General features: G+C 45.4%; 1 protein-coding gene across 2 annotated transcripts in view; it reads left to right on the forward strand.

Annotated features, from left to right (window-relative positions):
• The window catches only part of PDE4A (phosphodiesterase 4A), a 378145-nt gene that overhangs the window by 185467 nt on the left and 174511 nt on the right, over positions 1-18167 (forward strand). The window lies entirely within an intron of this gene.

Genomic DNA, 18167 nt, shown 5'->3' on the forward strand with positions numbered 1-18167 from the left:
CAGCTAAGATGGCTACAGAATTGATGCACCGAGGAGTCATATTTCATTGTTCATAACATGCCATGCATCTCTCTAGCTGTGGAGGTGAGTGCAAGAGGTCTATTCAATTTTAAATGTGCAGGCAGCTGCTAGGAAATACTGTGCTAAGAATATTGCCTCCATAGTTGGAGGCAGCAACGCTTTTGAATACCAGCTTCTGAATACCATTGCAGGAGAGGAGAGGTCTCTTGTGTTTGGGTCCTGCTGAAGGGTTTCCCACAAGCACATCTGGTTGGCCACAGTGAGAAGAGGATGCTGCACTAGATCGGCCCAGCAGCCGCCTCTTATGTCACCAGTCAGACCACTGGTGCATTTAAGTTGATATCCTCTACATTGACAGGTAGCAGCTCTCCATTGTTTCAGAAAGGAGTCTGTTCTAGCTTTACCTAGAGATGCTAGGGATTTAACCTGGGACCTTTTGCATGCAAACGTGCTCTGCCATTTCCTCTACCCTGTAAACAGAACTATGACAGTTTTTATGTAAGGCACTGGAATAGAGTTGGTTCATCCAGACTCCAGTGTTTTAGGGCCGTTCAAACTGGACTCGTAGAGAAATAGCTTGTGGGAGTCATCAGCATGAACTGCAGTTTTGCACACCTTTCTAATGGCGAAGCTGTGCTTGTGGCCCAAGAGTGACACAACCAGGTCACCATGAGCATATATCTTGAGCCTTCAGATTTTAGATGAGAACTAGTCACTATGTCTCACCAGCTCCAGACTGCACCCAGATGGAGCGAAGGAGTGGCAAGTGTTAACCTTTGCGATTTAAAAAAGTTCAAGTGCTTTTTCGCTCTCATCATATGCCCAGAACTGTGTGTAATTGATGCTTAAGGAGAGAGAATAAAAGAATCAAAATTTTGTACCAAGTTAAAATCTGTGAGCTGTATAAATTTTGCAGATTGTTTTGGCTGGCCTCCTGTTTCTCCCTGGATTGAGAGGGCGTCCACTTCACCCACATTCGCTGCCCTCCCTTTCTTGCCTCCTGTGGAAGCTTATATAAATAGACACTTTAAGCAGGCAGAAATATAATTAGATTTATTAGTTTCCCCGCAAGCTAATCTTCTTCCTTTTTCTGCCGCAGCAGTTTGGCAGCTATTAATCAGGTCTCTGATTGCTAGCCATACCGTCCTCTTTTGGCAGGGCACTTCCAGGACATAGTTCTCCTTTCCAGGGAAGGGAGCCTGTGCTGCTCCTGATGTCCATAGACTCCAGCTCCTGTCATCGCTGACCAGTGACCAGGAGTCGGTGTCCAACAACAACAACAGGAAGGCCACAGGTCCCCCACCCCCTCCTTAAGCCCTGCTCCTGTTGTGCCATTGCCTTCTGAGAAAGAGGAGGCTCTGCTTCTTTTGGACCCAACAGAGATATACCTTTGTTAGTGCTGTTGCTATGGGGGAGATAGCTAGGTATTTGCCCAGGTGAAGGCTTCAGAGGGGCACCATTGAGGCTCCCAACCTGTGTGTGTGTGTGTGTGTGTGTGTGTGTGTGTACATGCGCAAATGCACGGGGGTGGAGGGTGCCAAATTGGGTCTTTGACCTGGGTGAAATAAAGCCTAGTTTCGCTCCTACCTACTGATCTCCAAGACTGGAAGCCTTTAGAATGAATTGATTTTAGAATGTATTTCAATTAATTGATTGTGATTTTATGTAAACTGTGTTACTCTTACTGTTGTTAGCTGCTCTGAGCCCAGCTTCGGCTGGGGAGGGCAGGATATACTGGTAAATAAAATTCTTTTATTGTTATTATTATTTAGTTGTCTGAGCTTAATCCCAAGACCTTCTCCCTACAAAGTACATCCTTTGCCACGGCATTCATTTGGTTGCCTTCAAAGTATATTTGCTGTTGCTCTTTGCTGTCTCTGGCAAACAGCCCTGACCCTAGCCCCCCAAAAAAACTTTTGTTTCTGAAACTGAAAGCTGAGAAAAGGAAAACTGGACACACAGTTCTGTCTCCACCAAAAATCATGTTTACAGTGCTCCTAGCAAAGGGAGAAGTAATCCATGCAAATATATGAATAACCAGACATCTAAAACTGTGGCAGTCCTCAGAGATGCTGCTTCTGAGCCCTGAAACCATGTCCTCCAAACCTGGACTCTGAAATGAGGAGCAGCTGTTCCCTAGATAGTGAAACTTGATGGAACAGATTGTACACAACCAATAAGAAGTAAGCTTTTCTTCACGAACACCGCCCCCCAAATCATCTTCATTCAAAGCATTTTTTAAAAAGCAATGTGTAATGGTTCTAGGGGTTGCTCGTGCGTAAGCCGGTGCCAACACCTGGCTGGGTTGCCTGAGTGAACCTTTTCTGTCCTGACAGCCACTCACCCGTGGCTGTCTCAATCGCTGGTAGAATCCGTCAGTGGGCGTTTCTTAAACTTCTTCCAGCAAAGAAGCTCTTTGACGCCTAGTCTCCTCCTACTCTCCCTGCGCGGAAGCCTTCTGCGCAAGGAGGGCGTAGGCAGCGGAGGACCCTTACTCTCCCCGCTGGTCCCCGGCAAGGAGTCATGGGACTGCCTCGCCGATTCCCCCATCTGCCCCCCTTCTCCACTGGTGCTACGCTGATTCTCTTCCCCAGAAGATGAGCTGCCTCTCCCCATCCCGGGACGCTCTCTGGAATCCCTCTGGAGCTTGCTCTCTCCCTCCGGCACTGATGGCAGTTCCCTGACACAATGTTATGTAATTTGTAAAACATGACCCTTCCAAAATGGACTTGCCACATGTAGAGACATGCATCTTTCTATGTTGGCTGCTTTGTAAATTGAAAAAGGACTCGTAGAATCTCGTAGAAAAAGGACTCGTAGTGTGCTGCCCTCGGAGGGGTAGGGTCTCTTGAACCCCTCAGATCCCCAGAAGGAGATGGGCCAGGACCCCCATGTGATCTTTCCATGGCCAAGTTGTCTTTTTCCCCTGCACACCTGATAACCTGTATAGTGCTGAATTAGTATCAAAAAATGGAATGCTGCCACTGGTATGGAACTAGCAGCAGGTTTTTCACCAACCCTTGCATATGTCTGAGACAGACAATAATAATAATAAAAATTTTATTATTTATACCCTGCCCATCCGGTGTACCAGATGGAGCTGGTAGACAGCTGCCCTGGACACAGAATTGACCTGCACCTCCATGGACAGCTGTGAGTCCAAACACAGACAGACATGTAAGATAACCCCACCCCAAAAAAATAGACGACTGGCCTCATGTTGTAAACTAGGGATAATGGAGAAGGTTGGACAGCATTTGCCCAAACTATACCTGGTCGGTGAGCCCAGGTGCATGCCAACCCTAGCAGGAGCAGGGAAGGGAGGCCTTGCCTAGTTCTCACTGAGTTGGTAAGGCTGTGTCTGGGTTATGCGACTGCAGGTGGAGCCTTATGTGACACCATGTTTGCTTCTAAGTCTATTGCACAAAAACCACTAGCATGTTGGCGAGAGAGCCAGAGCCTAGCCTTCCTCCCTGATGTGCTATGGAGGAGCAATTTCACCTTGTGAGCCCTCGCTTTCATTCTTGAGCAGGCATTCTAAACACAGGTACCACAAGTCTGAAGCCCCAATGAGAACAGAGCTCAGGATCAGTGGTGCACAAGGCAGTGTTCCAGAAGGAATCACTACTGTTAAATATCCACAGAAATCCAGTGTATTTTGAGCTCCAAAGGCCTTTCTTGAAGGCATGATGAGAATACACAGAACCATTTTTACACAATATGAAATCCAGTTTCTAACATTTGTCGTAACAGTTCAATTACTTGAACTGCCTCGGGGGACAATGGAGGAGTGCATCTTTGCAGGTGAGGTCAAGGTGTTGTCAGGTTGCAGCGCCTGCTGTGGCTGTAGAGACTGATAGGGGATGGACAGGTTTTGTTGCAGCTGGGGCAGGTAAAGTCATCCAGTTGTGCTGTTGCAGATGCACCAGGGAGTTTCTTCTCTCTTTGTTCCTCCCAGGCATCATTTCTCCTCTATAGATACACAAGTTGACTGCCTGTCTCCAGACACTGCGGTCGTCTGCAAGAGATTCCCACCAGGCAGGGTTGATGTTGCCAGTCTTCACGTCACGTGTGCAGACATCTTTGTAAACATTATATTACACATTGTTCCAAAGCTTAATGTCTTGGTTTATATATATATATATATATATATATATATAAAATGTGCCAGAATCATTACTGAAAGTGTATATATTTTTATTTCCAAAAAGATTATACATTTGAGAGACTGATTCCCTATCCATGCCACTGCTTTCATGTTCTTGTACATTTTCATATTTCATCAGATACAAGTTTTAGTTAATCGTGTTCTGTTCATCTCTTTAAAAATTCATTTTGAAACATAATATTTCAAGATATTTCTTAAGAACTATTTTTAATATAGATCTCTCCCCAACAAATTAAAATGTGTATTTGTTGGGGGTTGATGAGCCCAGTTTGCAAGCAGCTCTGCCTGCACCTAAGTAACAAATGGCTCAGGTTTGAGGAGCTGGGCTCCAGAGTTGTTGCTGTTGTTTGTTAATTAATTAATTAATTAATTAATTAATTAATTAATTAATTAATTAAATTTATATACCTCTCTTCATGGGACTAGATAAAGCCCTACTACCTCCTTGTGTCACCTGCTGTGCAGAAAACTGCAGTACCAACCTAGAGAGCACCTAAGAGTCTAGGGTTCAAACCCTTCTCAGCCACAAAGCTCAATGGGTGACCTTGGGCCAGCCACCATCTCTCAGTCTAATTTAGATTACAGGGTTGTGGTGAAGACAAAGTGGATGGGCAGGGACTATCTATACTGCCTTGAGCTCTTTGGGGAAAGGTGGGATATATAAATATAGCAGGTAATTAAAATAGAGAGCAAGCTGTCGCTCCCTTGGCTTGCAAGCCAGAGTCAATGTGATGCAGCAGTTGCGAGAGTCAGACTAGGATCTGGGTGAGCAGGGTTCAAATCATCATTTAATCACAAAGCTCACTCAGTAACCGTGCACTAGTTGGTATCTCCCTTTCTCACAGGGTTGTTGGGAGCATAAAATGTTGGGTATTTGAGGACCATGTACACCAACACCGACTTGAGCTCTTTGGAGGAGAGGTAGTGCAGGAATGAAGCTCAGTTGGAGAAGGTTTGCAAATGGAAATTTGGTAACAGCAGTCCCTGTTATGAAGGACCGGGTCACACCAAACCATATATAAGGTGTTGATGGTGGAAAAGGAGGAGTCTTTCCACAGTCCTGCCCCTCCCTCCTCTGCTTCTTTTTGCTATTTGCCTCCCCTCCCCCTTGGTAATTTTTTCTTTGGATAATCAGTTCTTCTGTGGCCCACGTTACATTAAAAAATCATTAGCTGTGATAGATTTTCATGTCTGATTATTTCCCCTCATATTTAACAAAACTTGCACTCCTTCTTGTATTCTGATGTAACCATGCAGAGATTTGAAGGAGTCATTGCCACATATGGAGCTCTGTAAAGATTAACTGTCTCCCCCTGCTTTTGATGGATGTACAGGAGATAATTTTGGCGCAGTGATAAAGTTGGTTAATCTCCCCTCTTTTCCTCTCTCCTCCTTTTTCTTCCAAGTTTTGGATGAGTCACCTGCTTCCATTTAAAAGTGATTCACATTTGTTTTAAAAACGCCCGGATAATATCCCGTTTACTAGAAAATCCCACGCCAGCCGGCATGATGCACACTCTGCATTCCAAAAATACTGGTTGAGGAGGAGGCAAGGCGCTGTTATTTCCCCCCAAGCCCCCGGCTTTCCTCCCTGCGTGTTGAAAATGCCGGAAGGAGAAGGTGCTGCATCCTGAAGCTTTTCTTTTCTTTCTTTTCTTTGTTTTTTTTTGGAACTTGCAAAACTGAAGGGTGTGTCAGAAAGAGTGGTGATTCTAATGATTGATTGATTGATTGATTGATTGCATGGTGGCCAGATAGATTTTCTTCTGCAGGCTCTGAGTGTTCTCTCTGCAGACAACTTCCGTCCCTCTCATCAGCTGCTAATTACAACCTGAGCTACATATGAACAAGCCCAATCAATCAGTTGAGAACACACACACAGGTCCCCAACAATGGAGAGCAAAAGAGAGACACCGCTATATATAAGGTGTCACATGCGCTGCTCTACCCCCCAGCGTGGCCTGGCCCAGCACTCCTCGCCATAAGCGTTGCTTCTTCCTGGGAGGAGAAGAAGAAGAAGAGTTTGGATTTGATACCCCGCTTTATCACTACCCGAAGGAGTCTCAAAGCGGCTAACAATCTCCTTTCCCTTCCTCCCCCACAACAAACACTCTGTGAGGTGAGTGAGGCTGAGAGACTTCAAAGAAGTGTGACTACCCCAAGGTCACCCAGCAGTTGCATATGGAGGAGTGGGGAAGCGAACCCAGTTCACCAGATTATGAGTCCACTGCTCTTAACCACTACACCACGCTGGCTCTGGAGAGGAATGCTGGGCCAGGGTGCCCTGGGAGCACCTGCTGGGGGCGCCTGCTTCGTGCTTCCTCAAAAATCCATGCTCAGCGCCACAGTCCCTCCCATGCTACATCCCGATCCACAACAAAAACCTGCCCCTAGAAGCTTACAGTCTAAATTTCAACCAGGAGGGAGATAAAAGGGAGATGGGAGAAAGGCAGTGATGCAGGTGGCAAAAGATAAACAGGAGCAAATGCAGTTAAGCCCTTCCAACAGTTTCATCTAAATCAACCTTCCTTTAGGTCACAGTGACTTGTGTAAACGGAAAAGGGTACTAAAAAGCCACACAGAGCATATTATTCATGCATGGATGTTTCTGGAATCAGCTGTCACTACTAGCAACCCACAAGCTGCCGCTGTTCCCTTCCGCAGGGCATGTGACTTAACTCTAGTGGCCTAGGCTAATGGCGCATTACTCTGTGCATGCCATCATATGTATCCGTTAAACAACTGGGGGCCATACAGAGCAAAATCCAACGTTAATCAGTGTTAATGGCTCCCTTCTCCCTCTAAGCATGCAGCTAAACATCTATAGAAAGGCTCTCATGGGTGGGGGATATTGGGTCTTCGGTATTTTGCAGTATTGTAAGTTGCATTTAATTTTCTGCCTTGGATGCTTGTGGAAGAAAATAGAGGTATACACTGTGGTGTAGTAGGGGGGCCAGGGGTCCATGGTCCCAGGTGCAGAATGGGGGGTCATGACTCCTTCAGGCGCCTCCCCTGCTCCCACCCACCAGCTGATGGGCGGCCCTGTGCACTGGGCAAGGGTGAGGAGTAGAGAGAACACCCTGTGCCCCCTGCCTGGTGTGTGAGCATCAAGGGAGCCCATCAACGGTGGGGGCTGGGTGAGCATGGAGGGAGCGCTCTGTGTTTGCCCAGTCTCTGCCACTGACAGGCAGGTTCTTGCATGCTGGGCTGGGACAGGGTGTGGAGGGTGCTCTGTTCCCGCGGAGGGGGGCACACACACACCCGCCCTCGGTGCTTGGGGGGTGCACTATGCTCCTGGGTATACATATGTTAAATAAAATGAACATGGATTGGATTTTGATTCCAACTCCAGTAGGAATGCAAGGAACTTTATTTTCTTTCAAAGAAATCACTACGGTTTCTTAGAAAACCTGAAAACATTTTTTTGGTTCTGTTTTCTACATGGGTGCTATTTCTTCTTCTTCTTCTTCTTCTTCTTCTTCTTCTTCTTCTTCTTCTTCTTCTTCTTCTTCTTCTTCACATCTTATCTTACTCAGTGCACTTGTAATTATGTACTTTTTATCTTTCAATAAAGAATATAAAAGAGAAAGAAACCTGTGGTTGGTTGTTCTTCCTGTCCCCTGTGCAGCCCCCCGTTGAGAACTGTACATGTTCTAGGTTGGGGCAAGGGGGCCTGTAGTCCTCTAGATATTGGTTGGACTCCAACTCCCATCAGCATGACGAATGGTCAGGGGTGATGGTATCTGTAGTGGTACAACTTTATCTGGAGGGCTCCCGGTTCCCCCACCTTGTCTGAGAGCTTCTTTCAATGCTGTAAAGCATTTTTCTTTTCCTCCTTACCTGTCACAGACTGGTTGGACACAGAAGAATGGTGGGAGGAACCAGCTGGGAAACCCTCCTCCCACCTGGGAAAAAGGCTCAGAGCCTGGGGATCAGTAGTGAGACAAAGATGAGTGGTCAGAGGGAGAAGATTGGGAACAGGAGATGTCAGAATCTGAAGAGGTAAGAGGGCTTAGTGAGCTGGGGCAGAAGTGGAAGCAGGAGAGGAGTCAAGCCAAGAGACACAGATGAGTCCGGAAGCTCCCTTGCTCCCTTGTCTCCCAGAACCAGAAGTGGTATGAAAAGGGCAGAGGAGAGATTGGCGACACAGAGGGACAGTCTCCAATTGCTTGGGGAAAACCCTTAGGCAGCTGTGGGGAAGCAGGGACCTTCAGGCTCCACAACTGCTTCACGAGGGCAAGACCTGCAGGAGACGAGTTGCTGTGCTCATTAGGCCTGCCACTCCTCTGCAGCTCCTGTTTTTGCTAATAAAGAGTTAACACCAACTTGCTTGGTGTGATTTACTGCTGGCTTGCGCCTGTCATTGACCCTGTGAATATCTCCTCAGTTTGCTCACAGCCGATAGTGGTGGTGTATCATGTTGCTTGGAAACTGCTGAGTATGATGTGTCATGGGGGGTTATGAAAGCTCCAGCTATGGTATTTGGTTTGATCGGTGATGGGTAGATCACACCTTCCTGTTGCAGCGGTGGTCCTCGGAGACCTTATTGTGTGGCTCTGTAATGAAGACAAATTACCCTCCAGCATAGCATCTATTCAGTTATGCTAATTGATTCTTGGCCTCATTAGCCTCCAGGGTCAACTTAGCATAGAAGGCACTAATGGATGACTTTCCCAGGCTGTAGTCAGATATCACTCAGTTGGAAGTTGAAAAATTATTTCACATTTTGGACTGCATCAGGTTTCTATGAGCCAACCTCAAGAGTTTTGGCTCCAGCCCTATGTAGATGGCAGTGAAGGGTGAAGATTGATTAAGATAATTAATGATAAGTCACACTGGCTTTCTCACCTGTGCTGTGAGTCTGGCTTCTGCCCATCTTCACTGTTTGTGTTGCAGGTAGGCAGACAGAAAATCAAATATTGCATCAGCTTATAGCCTCCCTTCATGTTTCAAACAAGTTACTTAAAAATAGCAGTTTTTAAATCGCTGCACACATTTATCCACTTACACGGTACTTTTTGCCTTGCTTAAAGAATAAAACTTGGTTTTTAACTCTGAGCTTGGAATGTGCCTTATGGGGCAGTCAAGACTCAGCAGGTGGTGCTGTCTACTGTTGCAGAGTTGTCTGGAACCATGAGGGCTAGGAAATTTCCATTTGGGGAGCAGCAGGAGCTTAGCAGAAGAGTGTGCAGCTGCGTGCAGAAGGCCCCAACCCCAGTAATTTCATTTTTAGTTTGTATTCCACCCTTTCATATACCACATTACTGTATTTAAGGTGGCCTACAACCTATAGAGGGACGCAGGTGGCGCTGTGGTCTAAACCACTGAGCCTAGGGCTTGCCGATCGGAAGGTCGGCGGTTCAAATCCCCGCAACGGGGTGAGCTCCCATTGCTCGGTCCCTGCTCCTGCCAACCTAGCAGTTCGAAAGCACATCAAAGTGCAAGTAGATAAATAGGTACCGCTCCGGCGGGAAGGTAAACAGCGTTTCTGTGCGCTGCTCTGGTTTGCCAGAAGCGGCTTAGTCATGCTGGCCACATGACCCGGGAAAACGGTTTGCGGACAAACGTCGGCTCCCTCGGCCTGTAAAGCGAGATGAGCGCCGCAACCCCAGAATCATTTGCAACTGGATTTAACTGTCAGGGGTCCTTTACCTTTACCTTTTACAACCTATAGAAATGACAAAAGTATACCAAAATCACATTGCCACCCTATAACAGTATATAACTTTAATTAAAAATAAATTTACAAAATTGCAGAAATCTTATTTCGCATAATAGCATTACAAGTTAATAAAATATATGCAAACAAAAGAAGCCCGATCAGTTGCAAGAAACTGAATAACTGGGAAGAAGTATCTCTAGATAAAAGGATCTCATGTTGGTAGCAGAGGCTTAGAAAAGACGTGATAGCTGCTATCAGTCTGAGCAGACAATAACACTGAATAAGGCAACATAGGGGCAGCTGTGTATATTGGTATGGATATGTTGTTTTCTGTTTCAAAAATATCAATATAGAATTCCTCAGCCTGGGGGCTAAGCTGCTAGATTTTGTGGATGCAATGGTGGCGTGTTGCTTGTTTTAGTATCTCTAACAACCCCGCTCCCCCAAACACTGAAAACAAAATGAAGTCCATGTGCAGGTGATGACCACTTTGTGCATGTTCAGTTGATGCGCGGCCACTGACGCATGGGTCATTTTGGACCTGGAAGAGGGTGCATGGGGTGGACCAACTTGGCTTATGCACACTCTGCTGATGTGCACAAATGCCCAGAACGCAACCCCTGCACAAAAGGGGAGTTGCCTGTATAGCAATTCAGAGATCACTATCTCAGCAAGCCACACATAAAAAAGGAGGCTGAACAATCCCTTTGGCAAATGATAGTATCTGTATACAAAGTCATACCTAAATTGGCAGCAGCTACCGCAAATACGGCAGCCGCCTAAGTTTATCTGTTTTTATCTGTTATTTAATGAAGAGGCAATTGTATGCTGGATGGGCTAGCTCAAAACCTTCTTTATATTGACATCAGTTGACCTTTTCTGACAAAGTTATTGTGATGATGAAGCAAGCAGTAATTAGATCCCTCGGTGGTGCCCACTGCACACACATTCCTAATGCTCCTCACAGCCTGCATTGTCTGAAACACAAGGTTGTAAAAAGCTCATGAAGGAAAGTTTGCATCCCTCACAAAAATGCTTCTCGCTAGCCAAAGAAAATGTTTTTCAGTAGTGAAGTTTCTAATTACCTAGTTTGGCAAAGGGATATACCCAGCTTGTAACACTTGGCTGTATTTGTACTTTTCGGCAAAACTGCATGTTAAACAAGCCTCTGAGCATGTTAGGTCAGATTTCAGCAGCTACTTTGTAGGTAAATGCACACAAGTTCTTTGACATTAATGTCTTATCTTAGATCAGGGGTGGGAAACATGACGACGACAACAACAACAACAACAACAACAACAACAACAACAACAACAACAATAACAACTCTGGGCGGGCGGCATCCAACAGAACACTAAAATACAATAACCTATTAAACATTAAAAGCTTCCCTAAACAGGGCTGCCTTCAGATGTCTTCTAAAAGTTTGGTAGTTATTTTTCTAATAATAATAATTTATGTGGTCGTCTGTGGTCCTCTACATATTCTTGGACTCCGGCTCCCATCAGCCCCATCTTGTGTGGCCAATAGCCAGGGATGCTGGGAGTTGTAGTTCAGCAGCATCTGGAAGGCGGCATATTCTCCAAGCCTGCCCTAGGTGAATCTCTCTTCACGAGCTCTTAAAAAAAGAAAAAGCATGATCAAGCCATCTGACCAAGCAGCCTTTTATGGGTGAGTATGTATTTGGGTGAATTTTATCAGCCTGCTGAATAAACATTTGCTGAGATAAATCATAATTACTGAGCCAACTCTGATTCAAGCTGAGGAAAGTTCAGCCATTGCAAGTTTTCAATCAGTGAATCCTTTTGCATGCACTGTGGACTTCAGCTGTGTCTTGGCAACAACTGAACTAGACTAATAAAACGACAAGCATGAAATCACCACAGTTGTGTGTGACCCTCAAGTAAATAATATTCTCTTCATTAAGGTTAGGCAACCCACTCCAGTGCCTTCTGAAGGACGGGAGTTCACCAATATACAGTGCCTTGTGTGATTGCCCCCAGTCACTCAAGTGTACTTCGCTTAAGTTCCCATATTAAATGCTTTCCAAACCCATCTAGAAATCTAGCCACATGACCTTCAACATATGGATGTCACCTTTTTTCTTAGCAAAGAGATTCTGCACATGGTCTTCACATTTCTTTTTTAAAAATGATGGCCTAGTTCTTTAAGTCTTTGAAGGAATTAATAAGACCTGGTGTTGACTGTTAGAAGGAGTGAAATATTTCATCATTTGGATGATCAAATCCTGGCTAAATTAGCCAAGATACACACAAGCTCTGTGTCTGTTCCTCCCTTGGCACAGGTAGGGAAAACAAACCAGGAAGACACAGTTAATTGTAGCTTCTCATTTATGCGCAAACTGGGAAACTGTGGTGAATAGCTTCGCAACAAGCCAAGGAACTTGGGTGCACCTTAAACCAGAATTTGATTGTCCAAACCAGGTCAGTGTTCAAAACAGGTTGCTACAAAGCTCATCAGCTTGCTCTCTCCAAATGTTAATAAATGCACCCCTCCAACTCCCTGGTTACTGAAGATTCAGTAAACCATAGCAGCCAGTTCCTATGGGCCAAGGTCCCTTTGCCCCCCACCTGGCATAAAATATTTGAGGGGGTCAGGCCCCCCTAAAGTTGAAGGGAATTCACATTCAAATGGTGTGTGTGAGCCATGTCATGTGAGCAGTTATACATTTTGTTACTATTTTTATTATATATTTTCTGTGTTTCATACTGTAATTTTATGTTGTGAACTGCCCTGAGATCTATGGATGTTGGGCAGTATACAAATTTAATTTAATACAATACAATACAATACAATACAATACAATACAATACAATACAATACATAACCTACCACATTGCTGGATTAACCTGTTAAAAGCATATGGAATCCTTGCACAGCATAGTTCCCATATAATGTGGCAGAAACTGTCAGGCAATCTGTTGCATTTCATTTACTCAAGTAAAAGCCAATCACTTACAAGAAAAGATCAACTGACGTCCTAACTCATTGAATAGTCTGAAACGTAATTGCAGCCAACATATCCCACACTTGTTCAGACAGAGCATTCTTTGAGGGAGCATCATTGCATCTTACAGGAGAATGGGGCAGTCGGTGATGGTATTGCTTTGTTGGCCCCTGAACCAGGTGTTGCTAACATGTTGCTCTCCAGATGACGATGGACTTCGCTCCCTTCATCCTTGAGCACTGGGCATGTTGACTGGGTATGATGGGAATTGGAGTCCAACAGCATTTGGCAGCATTCACCTAAGCCATGGATAGGCAAACTAAGGCCCAGGGGTTGGATCCTGCCCAACTGCCTTCTAAATCTGGCCCACGGACGGTCCAGGAATCAGCTTGTTTTTACATGAGTTTTTACATTGGGTCTGCCTGGTGTTTTTACATGAGCAGAATGTGTGCTTTTATTTAAAATGCATCTCTGGGTTATTTGTGGGGCCTGCCTGGTGTTTTTACATGAGCAGAATGTGTGCTTTTATTTAAAATGCATCTCTGGGTTATTTGTGGGGCCTGCCTGGTGTTTTTACATGAGTAGAATGTGGGTTATTTGTGGGGCATAGGAATTCATTCTTTTTTTTCTTTTCAAAATATAGTCGGCCCCCCATAAGGTCTGAGGGACAGTGGACCTGCCCCCTGCTGAAAAAGTTTGCTGACCCCTGACCTAAGCGATAAAGGGTGCCTGAGTGCAGTAGTGTTGCAGAAAGATGTGTGGGAGCTCTTCAACTCTAAGAGGGAGCAGGATTCGCCATAGGCTCTGCCATTCTTTTGCAGAGGGCTGCAGATGGAGTGTACCTTTCCCCCCTAGCTATGATGGATTGATTGTGACAGCCAGACATGCATTGTGGTCTCTTTATTGATTATGCATTTTCTTCATGCACGACTTTGCCATCTGTGATGGAGATCGGAAGAGCTCTGGCTGTGATGGGCATTGGCAGGCATTCAGTCTTGCTGAAGGTATCGTGGAATCCAGTTCTGCTGTGTCTCCCCTTTTTTGCCCTCTTTCTCATGTCAGGTCTGCTCCGCTCAAGGGGGTTTCAACCTTGTGGTTGGTGCGCTATATATATATTACTGCTGACCTTGTACCGTTTCAACCTTCAAACTTTCTTTGTTGTTACCAAAGTCTCACCCTTTGACTCTGCTCCCTAATTCCTCTGCCTTTCTGTAACTGAATTGTAACCAGGCCAGAGTATGCATAATTAAAACAATTGCATACAGTGGTACCTGTACTTACGGACGCGATCCATTTTGGGGTGCCGTTCGCACCCCCAAAAGTCGGGAAGTAGAGTGCCATGCATGCACAAAGCGCAATACAGCGCTTCTGCGCATGCGCGAAGCACGCAGATTGCTTCTGCGCATGCATGAAACGCGCAGATTGCTTCTGTGCATGCATGTGCGGCATTTGTAACCTGAAAAGCTGCAACATGAAGCAAACATAACACGAGATACGACTGTATTCCTTCCTTGTTCAGTCCTGCCTTCACTTCTTTGCTGTTGTTTCCCATGTGTCAGATTATAGATTGCAAGTTCCTCGGGGCAAGGACCTGTACTGTGTGCACTGATGGCGCTAAATAGTAAATAGGAGCCCCATTGATGAGGCTTCCATGCTGCATTCCTTGCTATGTTCTGAGATACTGAGAGTAAACTACAAGTCAACCTACAGGTTGCATTAATTGCATGGAGAGCAGCCAAAAGTCTGCTATTTGGCACTCAGTATGAAACGATGGAGAGGGCAAATAACAAGATCCCCCTTTAGAAACAAAACTTAGTTTAACATGTAAAATCTGACCTATAAATCCAGCTTCCCCTCCCCCACTTGGGCAGATGCTACGGAAGCAGCATTGAAAGGCGTGAGCTGTAATAAAGCCTCGGGAAAGCGGGGAAAAATTACTGTCTGTGCTGCAGCCTGGGCAGCACTGGAGAGGTTAGCAATTTGCTGTGCAGCCCTGCCCAGGCAATTTGTGCTGTGCATTGTGCTGGCTTTCTATTTATATTGTATATCATCAAATCCATTTTGCTTTTTAGCTTTACCGCTCAACACAGAGTAGAGCAAATTAACCCTCCAAAAAGGCTGTTCGGTTGTCTGTAGTGTCTTCCACTCAGCCATTTATCAAAGACATACCTGCTTTGACTGTCTAGTAGTGCAGTCGGGTTATGACAGCACTCAAAAAGACCTAATTTTGCAGCATAGAATCATATTGAGACAACCTCTGATTACAAGGAATTTACAGGAAAAGCAGAGGAGAGGAGAGGAAAATGACCGTGGATGGGAAGGGAAATAGTAAGACAGAAAAGGCCCATCTCACTTAGCATACCGCTTCAAGGCAGGAATGTCTTGAACATCCCTCTCCAGTCCACCCAATAAACTTGCACATTCCAGGCCAGCACTGTGTCACTTCCAAATAGCTTGTTGCTGTGCAGAAACTTTTGCCTGTGTGGGGAATTGTTCTGGATGTTCAAACACGTCCCAAATCGTCAATGCCCTTCTTAAATTGTGGTGCCCAGAAAATCTGAATGCAGGCAGAACTTTGCTTCAGGATTCATTGAAGGTACAGTTGAGCTCCGGTTACCTAGTGAAGGCATATGAGACTATCACCTTGCTGAAGCTCAGAAGGCCTGGCAGGCATGGTGCAAGAAAGGTGGGATACAAATTAAATAAATCATTTTTCATTTTTGCATAGTAACAGAATATCAGCCTCTAGGATAGTGGTGGTTCTCAAACTTTGGGTTGGCTGCTCTTGGGGGTGGGGCCAGCCCACCCTTGAGGCACAGAGAGGTGAGGACCTCAGGTGGTAGGAGATCTGGCCTCTATTGAGTGAATTGTCCTCTGCTGCTACTGCCCTCCTCAGCAGCTGCTCCCTGATGCCACCTCTACAGTGGCACTGCTGGTCTCCTCCCACCCTTGTTCCTGATGTTGATCTTCACTCATCCCTTCTTCCCATGGGGTGACATTTTTTGCTTTGCCTCTGGTGCCAAAATATATTGGGTTGGCCCTGCTTGGGGTGTGAAAAGACAGTGCAGAGTTCCAAGGATTGAGACCATCCTGAGGTGGGGATCCTCCTCAATGTTTCATCTTGAATGTGACTCCTGACATGATATGGGAAGGGAGATGCCTCTTTGCTTTGTCTAGTGGTGTTTCCTCATGCATAGAGTCAGAAATGTCTTGCCTGCTCCTCCTTTTAAAGCCAGTACTGTTTTCGAGCCCTTATCCACTGATCTGTGCACATTACTGTACTCAGCACTTTTCTGAATTTCTCTGCCAAGGAACAGATGGTTGGTCCAGATTGGGGGCCAGAGTTAGACCAAGTTTAGAAGGAGAGGTTAGTCTCCAAAGGTCGTGAGAAAATGATTTTTGTGGCAGGGGCTTTAGCATCCTCTGAAGCAGCAGCTTGACTTTAGGAGAACAAGCAACAAATCCCTTCTGCTTGGATCCAGGTTCTGCCTAGGGTTGCCACACGTCCGGAATTTCCCGGACATAGCCAGTATTTGGCCCTCGTAAACAGCATCCGGGCAGAAATTACGAAATACCGCAACCGTATGCATGGCAGGCTTTTCACCTGCCTTTGAAGTGAATTCCCATGAGTTCTGACTGGTGGGAGCAGCAGAGGCAAGATTTTTAGAAGAAGAAGCTCCAAATAATGGGAGCAAATAGGATTGGACCACAATGTGTGTGTGTAAGTGTGTAATCCAGGGGTCAGCAAACTTTTTTGGCAGGGGGCCAGTCCACTGTCCCTCAGACCTTGTGGGGGGCTGGACTATATTTTGAAAAGAAGAAGAAGAAGAAGAAGAAGAAGAGGAGGAGGAGGGGGGGAGGAGGAGGAGGAGGAAGGAGGAGGAGGAGGAATTCCCATGCCGCACAAATAACCCAGAGATGCATTTTAAATAAAAGGACACATTCTACTCATGTAAAAACACGCGGATTCCCAGACTGTCCGCGGGCCAGATTGAGAAGGCGATTGGGCCAGATCTGGCCCCCGGGCCTTAGTTTGCCTACCCATGGTGTAATCCCTTGCTTACTGCACCTCTGATCTGAGTTGTACCCTTGATATGTAAATGTGGATAGTCACATACACACGCGGCAAAAGTATACATGGCAGCCATGTGCTTCTTGCCTGTCAGTGGCCGCAGGAGATTCTTAATGATAAATGTCACAGGAGGAGGAAGGTGGGAGGAGCAAGAACAAGCCTTTGAGTAAGTTTAAGGAGTTTCCTTGCACTTGATTGATTTCTCAGCAGAGCAGAGCTGTGCATTTGCCATCCATCACCCTGATCAATCGGCCGCAGTTCTGGGAGACTGCTTGCCTTGCAGACCTCCCTCAAGATAAATTACCAGGAGTCCAAGGCAACAGCCCCACCACCCACGGCCTGAAAAACCTTTTTAGCCCTCAAATCAATCGCAAACTGTTTTCTTCCTCAAGCCTCGGCTATGAAGGCACTTCCTTTTTTCGTTTTAATAACTGGATAAGCATGTTGAAGGACTAACAGCAAGTGGGATTTCCTTGTCTGTAGAAGGTGGGAATCTGCTTCCTCCCTCCCTTCTTCAGAATGATACTGAAGTTGATTTCTAGACCCCAATTTCTCATTCAACAAAAAGGTTCAGAAACAGACTGAATAAGGAACTGATATTTGCACACTTCAGCTCCACAAAATAAGTTTGGGGTCTCTCTGAAGTAATTTCCTATCTACTTGGAGAACAAAGCTCCCACCTTTTCCACCCCTGCAGCAGGATGGGAACGCCTTCCCTCTAACGTGATCCCATGTCATGAGCACTCTGTGGAATTCAAGCAACCATGTGGCTTGACAGTCACAGCTGGCAATCATCCTTTCCCTCATAGAAAGTGAATTGCAAGTGTCCTGACACCTTTTATTTCCTGAAATATTTCTGAACAGAGGCTTCACTGCCACAAGTCTACTATAATATGGAAATGTCAAATCAGTTGGTTTCCAGTTGTAGAAACACTTTCTTAAGAATTGCATTCACTCTATTCTGCTGAACACTTTTACCATCGCTTTGTATTTTCTTGTAAGAATTTAATTTTCAGCACACACAAAAAACCCCACTTAAACATGCTATCTTGAAAACATACTTGTCTCCAGAGCAACACTTGCTTAAACTTTGAGTAAGAATGGTTATCCTTATTTATCAAGATGGATTTTTGGGGACATTGATCCAAACTGGTTGACATTTATAGAATGAAACTATTTGCATTACCATCGGCAATAGCAATAAAGAAAGCATTATGATGTACACAAAACACAATAAAAGTCGATTATAATAAAACACAGTTTAGGGTCCTGAATC

Source organism: Podarcis filfolensis (genome assembly GCF_964270895.1).
Source record: "Podarcis filfolensis genome assembly, chromosome: 17".
Classification (NCBI taxonomy): Eukaryota; Metazoa; Chordata; class Lepidosauria; order Squamata; family Lacertidae; genus Podarcis; species Podarcis filfolensis.